The 20,447-nt window shown below is 41.6% G+C and overlaps 1 non-coding gene across 1 annotated transcript; it reads right to left on the reverse strand.

Moving 5' to 3' along the window:
• Nucleotides 1-16,585: 16,585 nt before the first annotated feature.
• LOC141644883 (small nucleolar RNA R71) lies at nucleotides 16,586-16,694 on the reverse strand. Its single transcript, XR_012544485.1, has one exon. It is a non-coding gene; the product is annotated as a small nucleolar RNA R71 (small nucleolar RNA).
• Between the last annotated feature and the right edge of the window lie 3,753 nt (nucleotides 16,695-20,447).

Genomic DNA, 20,447 nt, shown 5'->3' on the forward strand with positions numbered 1-20,447 from the left:
CCGACAAATGATATTTATAACATTCAATCAAAGAAACTCAAAACAAGTGACCCAAGTGAAGCGTTCATTTGGCATTGTCGATTAGGTCACATAAACGAGAATCGCATCAAAAGATTAATTTCTACTAATGTGATTACACCATTTGATTATCAATCATTTGGTACATGCGAATATTGCCTACTTGGCAAAATGACTCGTAATCCTTTTAGCGGTAAGGGGACACGAGCTAGTGAGCTATTGGGACTCATACACACCGATGTATGTGGACCAATGACTATCACCGCTCGTGGTAATTATGACTACTTCATAACCTTCACCGATGATTTAAGTAGATATGGGTATATCTATTTGATGAAACATAAGAGTGAAGCGTTTGAGAAATTCAAGGAGTTTCAAAACGAAGTAGAGAACCAATTGAACAAAAGGATTAAGGCACTACGATCCGATCGTGGTGGAGAATACCTTAGCCATGAATTTGATTCGCACTTGAAAGGTCGTGGTATTATATCACAACTTACTCCACCTGGAACACCACAACTCAATGGTGTTGCCGAAAGGAGGAATCGAACCCTACTAGATATGGTTCGATCCATGATGAGTCAAACCGAGTTACCGAACTCGTTTTGGGGATTTGCGATACAAACCGCAATTCGATCTTTGAACAATAGTCCCACAAAGTCCACCGAAAAGACTCCATGTGAGATGTGGACGGGTAAGATCCCAAATATATCCTATATGAAGATTTGGGGATGTGATGCTTACGTCAAAACTAAGAACGACAACAAGCTAGCCCCAAGATCCGAAAAATGCATCTTTGTAGGTTATCCCTCGACCTCTCGAGGGTATTACTTCTACAAACCTCAAGATCATAAAGTGTTTGTGTCTTGCGAGGCTGTCTTCTTAGAAAGAGAATTTATTTCTAAAAGACAGAGTGGGAGAAATTTTGAACTTGATGAAGTTCAAGAGCCACAAACCGAGATAGAGACGCAAGAAGATGTTCCTTCGTCGTCCAACGCGGTTGTACTCCTCCACTAAGAAGGACGGGCCGAGTAATTCGCCATCCCGATCGATATGTGGGACTTATCGAAGAAGATGGAACACTCGATGTGTTACTTATGGAAAGTGACGAGCCCGCCACCTACAAGGCCGCAATCTCTAGTCCTAATTCCACCTTATGGCTTGAAGCCATGAAATCCGAAATGGATTCTATGCTTGAAAACCAAGTTTGGGACTTGGTAGATTTGCCTAAAGGGGCAAGACCCCTCCAATGCAAATGGATATTCAAGGTCAAAAATGGCATAGAAGGACATGACGATGTCTACAAAGCTAGGCTAGTGGCAAAAGGATTTACCCAAGTCCAAGGTCTCCATTATGATGAGACCTTCGCCCCCGTAGCCATGCTAAGATCCATACGGATTTTGTTAGCGATCGCCGCATTTCATGATTATGAAATATGGCAAATGGATGTCAAAACCGCTTTTCTAAATGGGCATTTAGAGGAGGAGGTGTACATGATACAACCCGAAGGTTTTGTTGATTCTAAAAATCCTAACAAAGTGTGCAAGCTTAAGAGATCCATTTATGGTCTTAAGCAAGCATCTAGAAGTTGGAATCATCGATTCAATCATGTTATAAAAGAAAATGGTTTCACTCGAAATGTTGAGGAACCATGTTTATACATGAAATTCAGTGGGAGCAATGTTGTGTTCCTAATCTTGTATGTCGATGACATACTACTCATTGGAAATGATATTCCAATGTTGTCTTTCGTTAAGAAGTGGTTAGGTAACCACTTCCAAATGAAGGATTTAGGAGAGGCACAACGCATATTAGGTATCTGGATCTATAGAGATAGACCCAAGAGGATATTGGCACTAAGTCAAGAGTCTTATGTTGATAAGATTCTTCGACGATTCAGCATGGACAAATCCAAAAGGGGTTTGGTACCAATGGTAACCGGAACGATATTGAGCGGACTCAATGTCCCTCCGAGCCCCATGATGTTGAACGCATGAAGTTGATCCCTTACGCTTCCGCTGTTGGATCAATCATGTATGCCATGATATGCACACGTCCTGATGTCTCGTATGCCTTGAGCATGACGAGTAGATATCAAGCAAATCCAGGTGAGAGTCACTGGATTGCTGTCAAGAACATCCTTAAGTACTTGAGAAGAACTAAGGACTCTATCCTTGTGTTTGGAGGAGACACTGAGTTGCGTGTTACAGGATACACGGACTCAAGTTTTCAAACAGATAGAGATGACATGAAATCACAAGCTGGTTTTGTTTTCATGCTCAATGGTGGTGCCGTAAGTGGAGAAGCTTCAAGGAAGTCAGAATCATGGATTCAACAACGGAGGTGAGTACATTGCGGCATCAGAGGCTGCCAAGGAAGCTATGTGGATCAAGCAATTCACGGAAGGTCTAAAAGTAGTACCTACCGCCGATGATCCCATCACTCTCTATTGTGATAATAGTGGGACGATCTTCCAAGCTAAGGAGCCGAAGTCTAGTAATAGATCTAGACATGTACTTAGAAAATATCATGTAATAAGAGATTTCATTGAAAGAAAGGAAATTGCGATTTGTAAGGTTGGGACGGATGACAACATAGCCGATCCGCTCACCAAGCCTTTATCGCAGGCTAAGCATGATGGGCATGTTGCGTCCATGGGACTTAAACGTGTACCAAATTTTTAGATTTTGAAATGAAATAAAAGTGTTGTTTTTGTTCATGTTCATAATCGCATTTGTCTTTTATCCTTAATTTATACTTTGTTACATCCAAACGGGTTGTAGAGACAATTGAACCCCGTTAAAGTGAACATGGATTAACATTGTTTTGCCCATAGTTACTTATATGAGGTGACGTCTCGAAGTGACTAGAGTGTGAGGCGATTGATGGCAAGTTCAAGTGCCATACGGTCATGTGAGATGACTAGTCGATCACATAGGCGACTATTAAGAACATTTTGTCGGGCCTAATGACCGCTTATAGAGTTCTAGCAAATTTATATAGCCTGGTCGTGGCGAGAGCTACTATAGTATTCAAATGAGTCGATTCTTTTGACTAAAGACTATTCTCCTAAGATGGCACGATTTCGATTAACTTTGATTTGTGTTACTACGACCTTCGTAAATGGGGTCAAATGGGCATATTTTGGGTTATGATGGCTGTGGCTAGTCGAAGGAATGAGTGCGATAGGAATTGTCCACCCCTTGTCAGGGTTATAACAATATCTCGGGGCCACTCGAGGAGCAATGAATCGGAAATGCGTGGCCACGCTCGGAAGGTATCCGTGTGGATAAATCCGGTCAATCGATTATTCTCCGGATCGAGGAAACCACTCTCGATATGATCACTTGCAAGTACGACCTGAAAGACACCTTGCATTGGGTGGGAGATAGTAATAGGACAAGAGAATTGGTGACGCACACTTGTCGAGGACAAGTGGGAGATTGTTGGGAAATGTGTCCTCAACAATAGTGCGATCACATGATTTAAATATCATTGTTAAATCTCATTTTTAAAGAATACAATTGGGAAGTAATTTTGTTATCACAATCGGTCAACATATATCGGTAATGATTGGCTGACTAGAGTTTGACATTACTGTCGTGTGACGGTGGTGATCATTTGACCCCTAGGTCATACCTAAAGGGCAATACACTTAATTGATTATTTAATTGATCGTATAATGTTGCGAGTTAATTAAATTACTTGAAAAATTGACGGACGATTTTGGAAGTAAAATTTACGTATCAAATTGAAATGTGATTAAATGAGATACGGTCTGAGTAATCGAATTGTATCATTACTCGGATGAAATTATTGTTTAAAGAAACAATTGGATTTGAATGAATTATTATAAATGCGATTTATAAACGGTAAAATATTTTGGCACAAGTAATTATGAAATTACTAAGTCGTTTTTTTATGTGACGTATTTTTATTAATACGTTGATTTTTAATATGTTAAAAATTACATAACAAATTTATGTCACACATGACATGTGACATGTTGACATTTGACAAAAATAATATGGATTCCATATTAACATATGTGCCGAAATTGGGAGGATATTTGAACAAATATTGTGTTTGTTTAAATTAATGGGAAACATAATGATGATTACTCATATATAGGCTTGCATACCTAATGCCTTTTGTGTAAGAGCACAAAGGCCATGCATAGGCCATTTTCCCTCACCCTACCCGGTTCTCCCTTGGAAAGAACAAGGGTTCTTTTTCTTTTATTTTGATCTTTCACTATATTGTAGAGTGTTAGAGAAAATATATCATTCATATCACAAAATTATTTTTAGTGAGACAAAAATAATCTCTCTTCCTCTCCTCTTCTCTCAACCGGTTTTGAGAGCTCAAAACCAAACATTTTTGGTTCAAATTTTTCATAAGATTAATATTATACTAGTATTCATAATATTAATTAGATTAAGTGTTAAAGCCTTGGGTATAAAGCTTGGGGAGAGATCTTATTCTTAGATCTTGTTCATCCATTGGAATAGCTCAAGAACAAGAAGAGAAAGGTGATCTCTCTTGTGCCCAATATAGCCGAAATATTGAATGTAAGGACATTATTTCTCTTCTCTTTAATTAATGTTTGCATGCATAAAATCCGTTTTAATTTTATGACAAATTAATTAGACATATATGAGTATGTTAAATATGTATATAGATCTACATTTCCTTCAATTCTAACTTAACTTTTATTCAAAAATCCAAAAAATTGAAAAATTTCGAAAAATCATAAAATTTTGAAAATTGAAAAACCAAAAAAAAGTTCAATTCCTTTGTAGTGTAGTCATGTATATATTGTGTTTGTTTTACCCTTGTTCACATTGATCGACTATGCCACATCCGAGACATGAGGATAATGAAGACCGCATGGTATGATCTTTCCAATCTCCTTTTTCCTCTTTATGTTAATGACTATGTGGCTTTATTTTGATCGATGCGGTATAACAATGTGAACTTAGGACTTGCATTTAGTTTATATGTCATATTAGTTGGTAGAACCACTTGCATTAGGGTGTATATAATAGTTGCATCATGGCATATAGTTGCATTTAGATGAAATGTTTTGAAAAGTGCCTAATTGGGAACTTTGACAAGAGCAATTAAGCCATTACAAATACTTTTTCAACTTAAGACTTCGCCTATTAGAATGGATGTAAAACACCCTAGATTGTGTCATACTAGTGTCTTTCGACCCATGACCCAAAGCCTAGTCAAGGGTTTGCATGTGAGTCACCTATCCAACCCTGTGATGCGATGTGGACTTGGTTAACTTGTCTAGGTGACCTTGATTGACGTTGTGGTATGGCAACCCAAAAATACTTTCTATCAATAACTTTGAAGTGCTCATTTCAAGGATTTTGTTATGTGGAAACGTTTTATTGCCAAGGAAACCTCAAATGTTTTGAAATGTTGAAATGTTGAGAATTTTAGTCGTTTTGATGGAGGCGTACCACTTTGATGTGCTTTGGAGAGGGATCCATTGAATTGGGCCTCCACACGGTTGTGAATTCAACCGCCCAAAGACAGAATGACTATCACCCCGAAAAGCTATTGTCTAGAGGTTAACCGGTTGCCTAATAAGCGATTGGCGAAAGCAAAGGACATTAGCACGGAAGGGACAAACCTCATCTCTAATTCTTGAAATGTGAAAATTGAATGAGGTCAATTTTTGAATGCTAGTCATATCCACCCGTGTTTGCAACGATTTGAGCATTTAATTCCCAAAAAGCCTTTTTGTCAAGCCACTTTGTCGAGCTTGGGACGATCCATGACCTTTACTTTTGTAGAGAACTCGAGACTTGCCATGTCATGTGCTACTAGCATCGTGGGGATCATCATTCCACGCCATCTGATCGCTCTTGACGAAAGTATTTGGAAATTGAGGACGAAAGTAGTCTAAATTAAAACCATTTGGAGGTGATTTAGTGCCATCCTCTTAGCCTTAGTGATTTGTTGAACTAGTATTTGTGACAGAATATATGCTCTTAAATTTGTTCCCTTTTAGTTGACTCCGCCACTTGATGAGGAAGTGGCTATTCCTTTTGTAGATGCATCCATTATTTGATTTTGTGTGCTTAATGTTTGGATGTGTCGCCATTTTGGCAAGACACACATTGCCTTGCAAGAAGGCAACCTACCTCATGGTTGTCTTGTTGTGAGTTGAAGGGGCGGAGTGAGACCCGTTAATTGTCTCATATCGGCTATGTTATTAGGTTAGTTTAAATAATGGTCCTAGTCTTTGTCACCTCTTTACTCGGGATGAGCAAAGGTTCGGTTTGGGGATATTTGATGTGACCATAATTAGAGCATATTTAGTCCCCGAATTAGCCTTGTTCCCATGCTTTTTAGTGCATACTTGGGTCATTTATTGTCTTTAGTTCTTTGTTTTGCATATTCTTTGAGGTTTTGTGTCCTTGGTAGGAAATGAGTGCAAACCTTGCATTTTCATGGCAAAATGAGAATAAATTGATTGAATTCAATGACCAAGCATCAAGGAGAGACAAGATTAGAAGGCCTTTGTACATATTATAGTAGATGGGCAATGATGAGAAAAGATCCTTGCATCCCCGAGGAAATCCCCAAGGATTTTATGAAGAAAAGGGAAGAAAAGGAGAAGAAAGCACGCTGCATGACAACCCGTGCGTCTTCCCAAGAAGACGCCCGTCCTCCACCTGCACAATCTGTGCGTCTTCTACCAAAGACGCCCGGGCAGCAACCCCAGAAGACGCCCGTCTTCTCCCAAAGACGCCCGGGCAGAGACAATAGAATCCGGCCGTCCCGAGCCTAAGACGCACGGATTCCAAGACAGCGCAAATTCATTTCTTCAAGCTTCAAGAAAGATGCCCATCCTTCAGAAAATACCGGCGTTTCCCTAAGTAGGGACTTAATCGTCATTTAAGCCCTTAGTTAACCCTAATGCATCCACCTAATTTCCACTATAAATACCCCATTAGTCTAATTGGAAGAGCATGTTCTTCTTATCAATTCTTAGAGTACTTAATATCAATCAAATCTCTCTTTAGTTTTGTAATCAACAATTAATCAAGTTTTAATCCAAGTTTTATTTCCTTAATCTCTCTTTTGTTCATCCTTTATTTTGGGTAATTGAAGATTATTTGGGTTATTATTGGGAGATTGACAACCTCTCAATCAAGCATCAAGGACTTCTTTTATTCTTTGCTTTATTATTGGAATCATTAGTAGGTATAATTCTCTTAATCCCTTTTTAATTATTGCTAATTACTTTCATTTGTTCATCATGTTTCACTTTGTTGGTATGATTGACAACCTTGCTAGCATGTTCAACATGATAATGAGTGAGTAGTTCCATAGCTAGAGTTAATGGGTAATTAGGGGAAACCAACATGGGGAATGATTCATGCTTAAATTAATATGCTTTCATGGTTTATTTGCTTGCTTGTTTTGATCTCAACTCATGCACATGTTATGTTTGATGAAATGCGAGCCTATGAATCCTTGCATTTTTTACCCATCACCTACCTTTTAAATGAGACTTGTAAGATATAAACCAACTCGAGTTTCATTAGACCATGCATGTTGTTGAGTAGGGAAGACTAAGTCGAATTGTAGGTGTTGTACAATCTAATCAATTCGGCTCCGGGACCCAAACTTTCCTAGGATTGTAAGATATAACCCAACTCAATCCATCACAACAATAATTGCTTGCTTATAATTTGAGAACATGTTTGTATGATCAATTCCCATGATTCCCCTATGACCCCATGATACCCTAGTGCTTTTTATCAATTGTTTACAACCCTTTCAATTCATCTTGCTTATTTACTTTCATTGCTATTTAGTTTAGTGACCTTCTACATCAACCCAAATTGTGACACCCCTAAGACACCACTAGTCTAAATAGAAATCTCATTTCAATTCCCGTCCCTTGGGATTCGACCTTTACTTGCCTCTTTACTAATTGTAGAGTTGTTTGTGAAGCTATAAATTTTGTTTTGGTCTAGGTGCTCCTAACGACAAGTTACCGAAAAGATTTAGTCCGACCAAGAGGCTACTAAGGATCCACATCAACCGGATCTCGCCCTTATGGCCAGACGAACAAGATTGATGAGGTCAACCTCGTCGAACCAACCGCTAAGAGAGCTGAGCGCCCCCAGAGAGTGTTCCCCAATATAGGGTCAACTTATGCAAGCGCCTTGAAAAGGCTCATGGACCAAGGGAAGTTACAACCAATCGGACCCACCCCGGATCCGACCGATGCTAAGAAATCCCGCTTCTGGAACCCTGATGCCTACTGTCAGTACCATCAAGGGAAAGGGCATGACACAGAAATCTGCTTCAAACTCAAGCACATCATCCAAGACATGATTGAGAAAGGGGAATTGCCTTTACCGCCGCCGACTAAGCCAAACAACAAAACTAACCCTCTTGGAATCCACGCTATCTCCAACAATGGGCAACCTCTGGACTGCTCACACCTAATCCTGCCAGTTGATGATGAGGTGAATGCCTTGGAGAAAGATCCCTCGGACGGGGTATTTGTGTTCAGTGCCGCAAATATGCTAACCATGTTCCAACAGGTTGAGGATGCCATAACTAGTCTCTCCGAAAGGATCACCTGACTTGACGATGCCTACCGTCGACTTATCTTCAATCCTCCACCACCACGCCCGAGGGAGATTCTCCCGAGCACCCAAAACTACCCTCACCAGGATGGATTGCTCCCGCGACCATTCCGGCATGCACCTCACGATAATCACCCTCACAATAATCAGCCTCACAATAACTACCCTCACAAGAATCACCCCCACAAAAATGTCCCTCACAAAAACAGCCCACTAAGGAATACCCCTCCAAGGTACCCTCGGAATTCGGATATTAATGGCATCTCGAGAGATGATGTTGAGGATATCTATATCGTCCCAGGGAAGCAGGCGAAGGAGATCGCTCACCTTACCCGGTCCAGACGCCCCTATCAGAACTCGAATAATCCAACGGTCATTCCAACAACGAATGACCAAGTTGTCCCGGACATGGAAACTCAACCAAAGCCCCCCGAGAATTTGATCCTCAAACAACTTCAGAAGGCAAAATCCGAAATCTCAATTTGGCAACTGATTACGACATCCTTTGAGCATCGGCAGACTTTCCTACAAGCCTTGGGAAAATTAACTGTGCCCTTCACCTCTTCCCCTGAAGAAATAGTGGCACACATGACAAGGGACGCCCCTAACTTAAACAACCCAGTCGTCTTCTCTGACAAGGATATCCCTCCCTTCGGAGCCAATCATACTCTTGCCCTGTACATTACCGTACAATACCTCAAGAAGAATGTACCCATGGTCCTTGTGGATGGCGGGTCCGCAGTGAATGTCATTCCCCTCAAGACGGCTCACAAACTGGGTATCAAGGAAGCTGAGTCGGTCCCAACAAATCAAGGAGTACGCGCCTACGGTGGCACTCGTCGTAAGGTCGCGGTGCTTATCACTCTAATTGTCGCAGCCGGACCATTGGAAAGGCAAACAAGTTTTCAGGTGGTCGACATCGACGCCTCCTTCAATATGCTCCTGGGACGTCCCTGGATCCATGCCGTCAAGGTAGTTACCTCAACTCTCCACCAGAAAATCAGAGTCCCCTTCAATGGCAAAACGATCACAATTCCTGCTTCCCCGATCAAAGCCGTCATGAGAAAGGGAATAGCCTCCCAAGCCATTGAGGAAGAATATAATGAAATGTGGGGATTCCAAGCCGTGAATTCCATAACTGACGAATCAACACCCTTTTATTGTGACCCGTTTTCCAACCTCACAATCAACCGCATTCTGATGCGCCGAGGTTACTTCCCGGGTCTACCCCTCAATCCACTGAAAAGAACCTTACCTCCCTTGAAACTGGCTAAGGTCCCCAACATTCCCTTCGGACTAGGCTATGAACCTACCGATGAAGATATCCAGGAGATGAACCTCCTAGTTCAGAAGCGCAAGAAGCACGGAGTTATCCTCCGTCCCTATCATCTGACCCTCAATGGATACTTTGTCCCCGAGGGAGAGTTCGAGCTCTACCATGCCTTTCCGGGGCCGATCAATGACTCTGTGGCCAAGGCCAAGTACACGGGTGTAGAAGTCTTCCAGGAGTGGTACTTGATCCCTGACAACACCGAAACCGCTTCAACTAAGTATAAGCTGCCCTCATGTCTCGATGGACAAGCCGTCACTCTCCTCTTTGGATAGGATAACATCAAGCACCTTGACTATGAGGATATCATCAACATCACCCTAAAGGACAACCAATTTGACCCAACCATCTTGATCTCCGACACTGACCCGGAGAAAGCTACACAGGGCTGGAGGAAGACCGTCAAGTGGACCGATCGCCAAGGCCGCATTCTCAAGATCACAACTGGAGAAGGCACAATGTTCAAAAAGGGAAGTGAAGAAGAATCTGAGTCTGAGTCAGAGTCAGAGTTTGTCATAGCTCCTAACACTCCTGATGTCCTAGTTAAGGTCCCCTTCCCGCTGTTTTATCACAAGCTTGTGGCTGATTCAGAGGCTGAGTCTACCAGGGTCACCCCCACTCCCATGAAAGGTGACAACCTGGACCCTGTTCCAGAGACCACCTCCTCTGCTGTGTCGCCTCTGACTGACCATGAGATGTCTGTCCTCTCCGAGCTTTTCGCTCATGTCAACTTAATGAACGCTAAGTTTGCTTATGACTCGTCTCAATTTAACTGCAATGCGATTCTGAATGACTAGGAGGAATTTGACTTAAGTGACTACCCACCTCACCTAGCCAAAGAACATAACAAACGGGAAACCAGAACCCCCATCATTGAGGAGACCGAACCCATTAACGTAGGAACCGACAACACACCTCAAAAACTTAGGATATGGACAACCCTTGACCCCTCGGAAAGATAACAATTCATTGACCTTCTCCACAAATACAAAGACGTGTTCGCCTGGTCCTACAGAGATATGCCTGGGATTGGCAGAGAAATTGCGGAGCACCGGATACCCATTAAGCCCGGAGTTAAACCCGTGAAGCAGAAGCTACGCCGGATGCTTCCTGAATGGGCCCTGAAAATCAAGGAAGAAGTAGACAAACAGTTCAAGGCTGGTTTCATCAAAGTGTCTGAATACTCTGATTGGGTGGCCAACATTGTTCTTGTACTGAAGAAGGACGGGATAATTCGGGTCTGCGTCGACTTAGGGATCTGAACAAGGCGAGTCCAAAGGACGACTTCCCTTTGCCACATGTTGACATTCTGGTGGACAATACCGCCGAGCACGCCCTCTTATCATTCATGGACGGGCATGCTGGGTACAACCAGATTAAAATGGCTGAGGAAGACATGCACAAGACTGCATTCACTACACAGTGGGGTACATATTGCTACACGGTCATGCCTTTCGGCCTCATCAATGCCGGAGCAACCTATCAAAGAACCGCTACCACTCTCCTAAATGATATGATTCACAAGAAGGTAGAGGTTAATGTCGATGACATGATTGTCAAGTCAAGAGAACGGGATGGCCACATCAGCGCCCTTCGAAAATTCTTCGCTCGTCTGCGGAAATATAACATGAGACTAAATCCTCAGAAGTGTGCATTCGGGGTCACCTCCGGAATACTCTTGGGACATGTCGTCAGCAAAAGAGGCATTGAGATTGATCCAACCAAAATCAAAGCCCTTCAACAAATGCCTCGGCCTAAGAACGAGAAGGAGATTCGGGGATTTCTCGATCAGGTTCAATACTTTAGCCGCTGCATTGCCAAGCTCACCATGATTTGTGAACCAATCTTCAAGAAGCTTCGCGCCTCCGATCACACCGATTGGGATGACGATTGTCAAAAAGCCTTCGACAGGATAAAGGAAATCCTATCCAAACCTCTTGTCCCCAAGCCACCTCAACAAGGGATTCCTTTATCCCTATACTTGACTGTTACCGACACAGCCATAGGAGCAATGCTAGCACAAACAGTCGACGGCGAAGAACGAGCCATCTACTACATCAGCAAAAAGTTTATTGAGTACGAGACGAGGTACACCCAACTGGAGAAGACATGCCTTGCCCTAGTATGGTCGACAAAGAAGCTGCGACATTACATGCTCAGCTACAAGGTCCACATCTACTCCAAGATGGACCCGGTCAAATACATCTTCGAAAAACCCGTACTAAACAGAAGGCTGTCTAGGTGGACACTCATGCTATCCGAGTTTGATCTCAAGTTTGTACCCCTTAAGGTTATCAAGGGAAGAGCAGTCGCCGATTTCCTAGCCGAGAATCCCGTCAACGAGGATCCAACGACCGACACATGGTCACTTCTTGACGAAGACATCCTTTGTGCCGACTCCGACGCATGGGACCTATACTTCGATGGTGAGTCTAATCTAAGAGGCTTTGGGGTAGGCATCCTTCTAATATCACCAGAAGGAGAACACGTTCCGATCTCGGTCAAGCTAGACTTCGCCGTCACCAACAATGCCGCTAAATATTAAGCATGCCTCATTGGCCTACAAGCAGCCATCACACTTGGCATCAAGAGACTGAGGGTCCACGGCGATTCCTCGCTCATCATCAATTAGGTGTTGGGGTCATGAAAAATCCGAAATGACAGCTTAGCTCCCTACCGAGCGAAGAGCAATCAAGAGGCCGAGTTCTTCGACCAAGTCGACTACTTCCACTTGCCGCGAGAGGAAAATCAATTTGCTAATGCCATGGCAAAACTTGCCGCGCTCGTCAATATACCCTGGTACCAAGCCATTGATGCGTGTCCTTTATATAAGGTTTTCATCTCATTTTTACACGCATTTCTGTGCTTTTTATGTAGCATCTGGCTACAAATACCCCCAAATATTCTACTTTGGTCCGTTTATTGTATTTTGCAGGAATTGACCGAAGAGGAGCTAAATCGAGTCTTAATTGTCCCAATTGTATGCATTCATGGAAAATAAGGAGTCGGAGCTTGGATATCTAACACTTAGAAGACGCGTGAGCTGAGTTCGGGGAGCAATTCAAGTCCTAGCGTGCCTAGATAGCTCGATCGAGCAGTTTAAGGGGTCGATCGAGGAGTTTTTGCAAGAGGTACTCGATCGAGTGGTTTGGTGATGATTTGCTCGATCGAGTAGACTACTTCTACTCGATCGAGTGGGTTCCTGCGCTTTAGTTAATTTCCGCCTAATTATTTCATGGGCTTTTGTAACTAGTCCATAGATTAGGTTTTAGGATGGATTTTGAGTATAAGACTGGAGGAGAAAACTACGTTACTGCTCTCTCTGGGAGTTCGTTCGTTTCCGCATTAAACTTTGCTACTGTTCTTAGATTTTTATTCTTCCACTATACTTTGCTACTCGGATTTGGATTCTACGATTGGTATTATCATTCTAGTTTTATTCTTAATCTTATTTATTGCTTTAATTCTTCTTCCCTTTATTATTAATTGCTTAATTGAATTCTTATTAGTTTCATCATCATGCTTAGTTTTAATTATCTGGTTGTCGTCATTGTTAATTCGATGATTATGAGTAGCTAATTTCCCTATGCTAAGACTATAGGGGATCCATAATATGAAGGGAGAGTAATCGATTTACTAGGTTAATGCTGGTACTGTCCTTGTTGGTTAAATGCTACATTTAATTGTAACCGCCTAATTGAGTCGACGCAATTAGACCTTTAATTCTTAGTGATCCTTAACCTGGACCGAAAGGTTGGAAAAGGCGAGACTAGTAGCGAACAATAGAGTATTGCAGTGAGGGCGAAAGTTAAGCTGTTTACACTTTAGGGTGAATTAAGGACCGAAAGGTGACGTTCGCTACCCCTTAGACCGTACTGCATCGACTTGGGACCTAGATTACTTGACCGGATGATTATGGTGAACCGGTTGTCTTAGCTGTTTCTCTCTATCTGTTATTTCTTCCCTTTATTTCCCTTCTCCTTGATCTCTTTAGTTTAGAAATCACATTTTATAAACCCCCAATTTGGTTACCTTGACGAACTTAGATTTAGCTGACATTTTCCTACCTCTCTGTGGATTCGACCCGACTTCCCTAGCTATAGTAGTTAGAGCCAGTTGGTTATTTTTGACAGGTACGCGACAGACGTGTCAAATTTTGGCGCCGTTTCCGGGGAGGTGGCGCAAACTTGTTGCTTTAATTAAGTTTGTCCCTCGTCTCAAGGAATTCATTCCTTGGGGCTGATCTCATTTCTGCAAAGTTTTGATTAGTTTTGCAGGTTAGTTGTTGCTTGAAAGTTTATCTGCCAAGATGCCTACGCTTACAGAGCATACAGAGCCATGTGGTAGATGTGGCACGGAAGGGCATGACCCTATTGATGCGTGTCTATAATATGATGTTTTACATCTTTATTTCCACGCATTTTATGTCCTTTATTAGTAGTTTATTCTACTATTTGCCCCTTTTCGTCGACTTCCGCCCTTTTCGGTAATATTGCAGATTATTGCGGGATTGAGCAGAAAATGAACCAAATCTTGACTCCGGAAGCTAAGCTTAGGAAGGACATGAATATTTGACTCGGACTTGAAGTTTAGAGTGCATCTCAAGGCCTGAAGATAGCAAAAGCATGGGTGCGTACGAGTTTAACAAGCAAAGAAATCCTTCTCGACATTGCAGGCTGTTTCAGATGGCTATATCTCGAGTTCTAGAGCAGATAATCGAGTGATTCCAATTGGAGGTGAAATCTTATCCTCTTAGCTTTCCAACGCCGCGTAGAACGCCTGATTTGACCAAGTAACGAAGAAATGGCAGCTCTTTTAAAATCGTTGCGCGCTGCAGAATTCGTCGGAATGCACTACTGTACAGCATTCTTGGTCGATCGACTGACCTACTTGGTCGATCGACCAGAGCGCGAGTTCCAGAAGCTACTGTTCAGCTATGCTCAGTCGATCGACTGGGTCTTGTGGTCTATCGACCAGTGTTTGCTGCAGCGAGATTTGTTTATGCGAGACTTAGTGATTAGTCTTATCTTTTATTTATTTAGGAAATAATAATCTCTTATTATATATAAGAGAGACTTCTAAAACCTAAAGGAGGATTATCAATTCCTTTACTCAGTTTTCAGTTTTATGTTTTGTTTTGGAGGCTGCTTGGAACGACTCTTCATTGCTTCTTCTTCCTCCAATTTTATTTGTAATCTCTACCCTTAATCTTTCAATAATTACTCTTTTGCTTTCTTGTTTAATTGTTGTTATTAGTTATTGCTTTTAGTTAATTTGTTTTATGTCTTTTTATTTATTCAATTCAATTGCTATGTCCTCTTATTTAGTTTATACGCATCTTATTGTTATTTCAATTATCAATATGAGTAGCTAGATTTCCTTCGCTAGGATGTGAGGGGATCTATGGTGTAGACGGCTTAGAATGTTGTAGGACTGTTTAGGTCGGTAATTTCTTTATCATAGTTATTTAATTGCTATATTTAATGAGGAGACCAAAAGGAGAATTGTTAATTGACTTGGGAATTCTAGACCTAGATCGAGAGATTAGAATAGAATAGACCTAGAAAACTATGATAATTAGTCTACCCTTGAGACCGAAAGGCAATAAGAATTTCTTGAGACCGAAAGGAGATAGAAGTTGCAGACTTAGCTACACTGACCAGAACGAAAGTTAGTTAGTGTGATTTAGGGAGGGAATTCAGACCGAAAGGGTGTTTCCTGTTGATAGTGGACCGTGAGGGACTGTCATTTACCCGAATACCGTACTCATATCAGACCTACTTTAGATTAATGCCGTCGAAACTGTAGTGAACCGATCGTCCTAGCTATTTCTCTATTATTGTTTTCGTTCTTTTACAGCATTTTATTTCACTTGCAACTTAGTATTAGTCAACCAATTTCAAACCCCCATTTCATTGTTACATTATAGACTGAAAAATAGCAAACAAAATCAACCTTGTCTCTCTGTGGTTCGACCCTTACTACCACTAGCTTCTGTTAGTTTAGTTCGGATTTATAAATTTTATCTTTGGTACTCACAACGACGGGTATCAAATTTTGGCGCCGTTGCCGGGGAGACGGTGTAATTCTGTTTGCTTTATTTTAGTTTATCTTCACTTGTCTCAGGGGACTTTTGTTCCTTGAGACCGTTGCTTACCTTTGCTTCTAGTTTTGCTTTTGCACAGTTAGAGGACAGGTTTTTGAGAGGAAGACTTGAGTACTCTCATTTTGGAAGTTATGGCTACGATATATGATAATTTTCAGCCGAAGGAGCACCACCTTCCAAAGGGGCAACAGTTACCTACCCCTTCTACCGGTAAATTCGAGTTTCGTTCCTCTTATATTGATTTAGTGGAACGGAATCAGTTCGCGGGTCTACCAGATGAAGACCCCTTGAAACATATGGAAATTTTCACGAACTATTGCTGTTCAATACCTATACCGGAGGGGGTAACTCAAGATGAAGTAAAGGGGTTCATGTTCTTATACTCCTTGAAGGATTCGGCGCGAGATTGGTATCGCTACCTCGATAGAGTAGCAGCTGGAGTCACTGATTGGACATCTTTAGCACTAGCCTTCTACAAGAAGTACTTCCCGCTTTCGAAGACTGACGCCTTGAGAGGTAAAATCACGAGTTTTCAGCAAGGAGCCGATGAAGATTTTTGTGAAGCATGGGGACGTTTCAAAAGTTTAGTCCGAGCTGTCCCTCACCATGGCTTCCAGCAGTGGTATCTTTGCAACTTATTCTACAATTCCTTGTATGATGATTACAAGGTCATCTTGGATGCAGCTGCTAATGGTAGGTTCCAAAATAATACCGGTCAGAATAAAGGTTGGAACACTATTGAGGAGATGGCAGTCCATAGAGCTGAGTTTGGTAGTTCGCGTGGAAATTCGCCAAAACAAAGTGATGAAATGAGTGCCGTTGTGACACTTATTACTTCTATTACTACCCGTCTCGAGAAGCTCGAGGCCTCTGAAGCTTCCAGGGAACGAGTTGAAATTCTTGTCCATAATTCAGATGAGACCGCGGAGTTGAGAGAAATGGTCCAAATTCTTTTGGTTCAAGTGGCGAATATGGAAGCAGCCGGGATAGAGTCCTCAAAGAATTTTGTGAAGCAATTGGAGAATATAGAGGCTAAGCAAGCCGCTAATTCTTCAAGCAAATGCGAAGGGCCGATTGAGACGATCAATGCCATCAATCTCAGAAGTGGCCTTTCTTATGAAAGTCCCGACAAGCCAAAGGAAGACTCGGGAAATGATGAAGAAGCTCGTTTGAATTCTGCTGCAAAAACGAGTCCAATGCTGATGATTCAGTCGATCGACCAACATTCCCGATCGATCGATCGACTGAATTGTCGACAAAATAGTTTCGGTCGAAACTATTCACACCTAGCACATCCATCGATCGATCGACCAACCTTCTCGATCGATCGACCGAGATACCGATGACGTTAATTACGATGAAACTGTTCACGCCAAATCTTTGGTCGATCGACCACTCATACCAGTCGATCGACTGGAACTCCAGAGCAGGATTCAAATCCGTCAACTAGTCCGCATGATTCTTCACTCATTGATGATTTGACGGGGGTTTTAAACCCACGAAAGCCGAAGGTTACTAATCCTACGGCCAGTGTTGCAGTCCCGTATCCGGAGCGTTTGGAGAATGCAAAGTTGGAGCTTCAGTTCGGTAAATTTATGGAGATCATCAAAGGTCTTGATGTAACCGTTCCTTTCACTGATTTAATTACCCAAGTACCGTCCTATATGAAATTTATGAAAGATATTTTATCCCGTAAACGACATATACAGGATCTTCGTGTAGTAGCTTTCACTGCAACGGGCACTGCCCATCTTCGAAATAAGCTACCTCATAAACAATTTGACCCGGGTAGTTTTTCTATATCTTGCTGTATCGGGACCCATATAGTTGATAACGCCCTATGTGATACAGGGGCTAGCGTCAGTGTTATGCCGTTGTCTCTTGCTAGGAGACTTGGTTTCACTAAATTTCGTATTACTGATATTACCGTGCAGATGGCCGACCGTACCCAATCACGGCCAATAGGTATTTTAGAGGACATACACGTGCGAGATAGGGAAATTCTTTATTCCCGTTGACTTTTTGGTTTTGGATATTCCCGAAGACCGACACACTCCTATCATTTTAGGACGACCATTCCTGCGCACTGTTGGTGCAGTGATAAATTTCGGGGATAGGACCATGACTGTGCAGGTAGGGGATGAAAATTTGACCCTTTACCAGACCGGCGTTCATAAGGCACCGATGCAAGTCAAACCTTGTGACGCCATATCCTCTATAGATCCTATTACGGATCCTTCTAGTGCTATTACTAAGTTATATTCTCGCTTTGTCTCGACACCTCCGCCCCGACTGGGAGCAAATTGGAGGACCATGTTTGTTATTTTTGTTGCTTTGCAGTCATGGCGAGAGAGGGCATAGGAGATCCTGGTGATACTAGTGAGACGGAATTCGAGCAAGCTGCTGAGAGAGATAAGCCGGGCAAAGTGAAGAAGCGTGTCATTGATTATGCGACACCGGATACCCTTCCTCTGACTAGGCATGTTGTCTGGAAGCCTAGAGTAGCGGTCCATACTCTTTTGAGGGGGACCTCTTTTGGTCAAGTGCCCTGCTTTGGGGTAGCTTGTTATTGAGCCGTAGTGCTATTCGGCTGTAATTATTTTGTAATTTTGGGTTTTTGTTGAACTATTTACTGCTTTTATTAGGACGTTTAGTTTTAGTTTTAGTTGAGTTTATTTGCGTTGACAACGGACAAGTTTTGGTATTGGTATTTTCGTATTTTGCATATTTGTGAAATTTTCAGGTAATATGGAGTTGATAGAGGATAGGAAATCGTTCCATGGAAGACTTCGATCGAGCCCTGCTGATTCTTGATCGAGTTCTTGCCGCTGTGCAATTCGAGATGGAGGGAGTTTTTCTTCTTTTATTTCTCGCTTATTTCTCTTCCTTATTTCCTTTCTTTTTAATTTTTACATGCTACATCCTTTATCTGAGTTTTACAAATTTTTGCAATTAAAATTACCAATTTGTTTACCCAAATATTTTTCAAGCTTTAATTAAACCACATTCCGCTACTTTTAATTTGGTTTAATTATGTTTTGTTGGGTAATTAATTTGAGTTCTTCCTCCCTATTTCTAATTGATTTATTGCAATTCCCTTTTGTCGGGAATTGGTTTGGGGAGGTTTGCTTTATTGTTTGATTACTTATAAGAACTCAAGTCGTTTCCAGGGTTGGATTGACGCGATTCACTGCTAGTGCACCTATTCTGTTGTGGCCCCTGCTGTTGCCGCAACGATGTATGCTCGTGATCCCTGCTGTATCACGATTGCTTTTATCTCCTCTGTTTCATGTCTGGTTTGGGGAGGTTATATCTTGTGAGTTTCCTACTCCATTTTATTTTATCTCCTTTAAGTTTAGTTTCCATTTTTACCGCCCTCTTTTATGCTGCTGTTGTTGCTTGCTGTTAGGTAGTAGTTGGTCCAATGAGGACATTGTCCGATTTGGTTTGGGGAGGGTAATGCACACTTACGTCTGCATTTGCATTTGTTTTGCATTCACGTTTATACATTTCTGTTTGCATTGTATTTATTTCTTATATATACAAAAATTCATAAAAATTGAAAAATGTCATAAAATTCAAAAAAAAAAAATCACGTTTCTTTTGCATTTTAGGTTGAGTCTGATTGGAGTTTTTCATTGCTGAAACTGTTATTTGCTTAAGCCTTGCACGTTATCACCTCTTTTAGCAAAAGTCTGTTGCAATATCTCGAATTTCGTTTCAAAATCTGTTGAACTAGTAGGCTTGACTTGAAAATTTTGGCAAACTACAAAATCTTTCTAAGGAATTAGAGCCTTATAAATCGGTGACATTCATGACCGATTTCATGTAGGATGTGAGTAGTTCTCCTTATTTGACATGTTACATTAATTTGCATAAACATAAATTTGATCTGCTTAGTGCCTGTATGCATTCGGTTTGTGGTTTGTTGACACATGTGGGAGAGGTCTCCTTTTCTCATTTTACCCATAATCCCCACATAGCCAAAATTGCCTTCTTGTCCCATTAGCTACATACTGAAATTAGCCACCTTATCCGAGCTAGTACTTGTGGTTTTGGGAATGTTTTTATTGCATTTTGGTTATATTGCTCTATGTGAGATGAGTGGTGAAATATTAAAAGGGAAGCAAGAAAGAAAAGAATTGAAAAAGAGAAAAAAAAAAAAAACAGATTACGAAAAAAAAAATGAAAAATGAAAACCAGTTCGATATTCAGTCGATCGACCCCACCTTCTGGTCGGTCGACCAGGCTCTGCAGAATTGAAAAATCGCATGAATCGGAATTTCATTATATGGCGATTTTTACTCCCATGTTGTTATTATATCTTTTGGGGAGTTGAAGTTTGTTGGAGATTGTGAGTTTTGTG

This window comes from Silene latifolia, chromosome 2, assembly GCF_048544455.1.
Source record: "Silene latifolia isolate original U9 population chromosome 2, ASM4854445v1, whole genome shotgun sequence".
NCBI lineage: Eukaryota > Viridiplantae > Streptophyta > Magnoliopsida > Caryophyllales > Caryophyllaceae > Silene > Silene latifolia.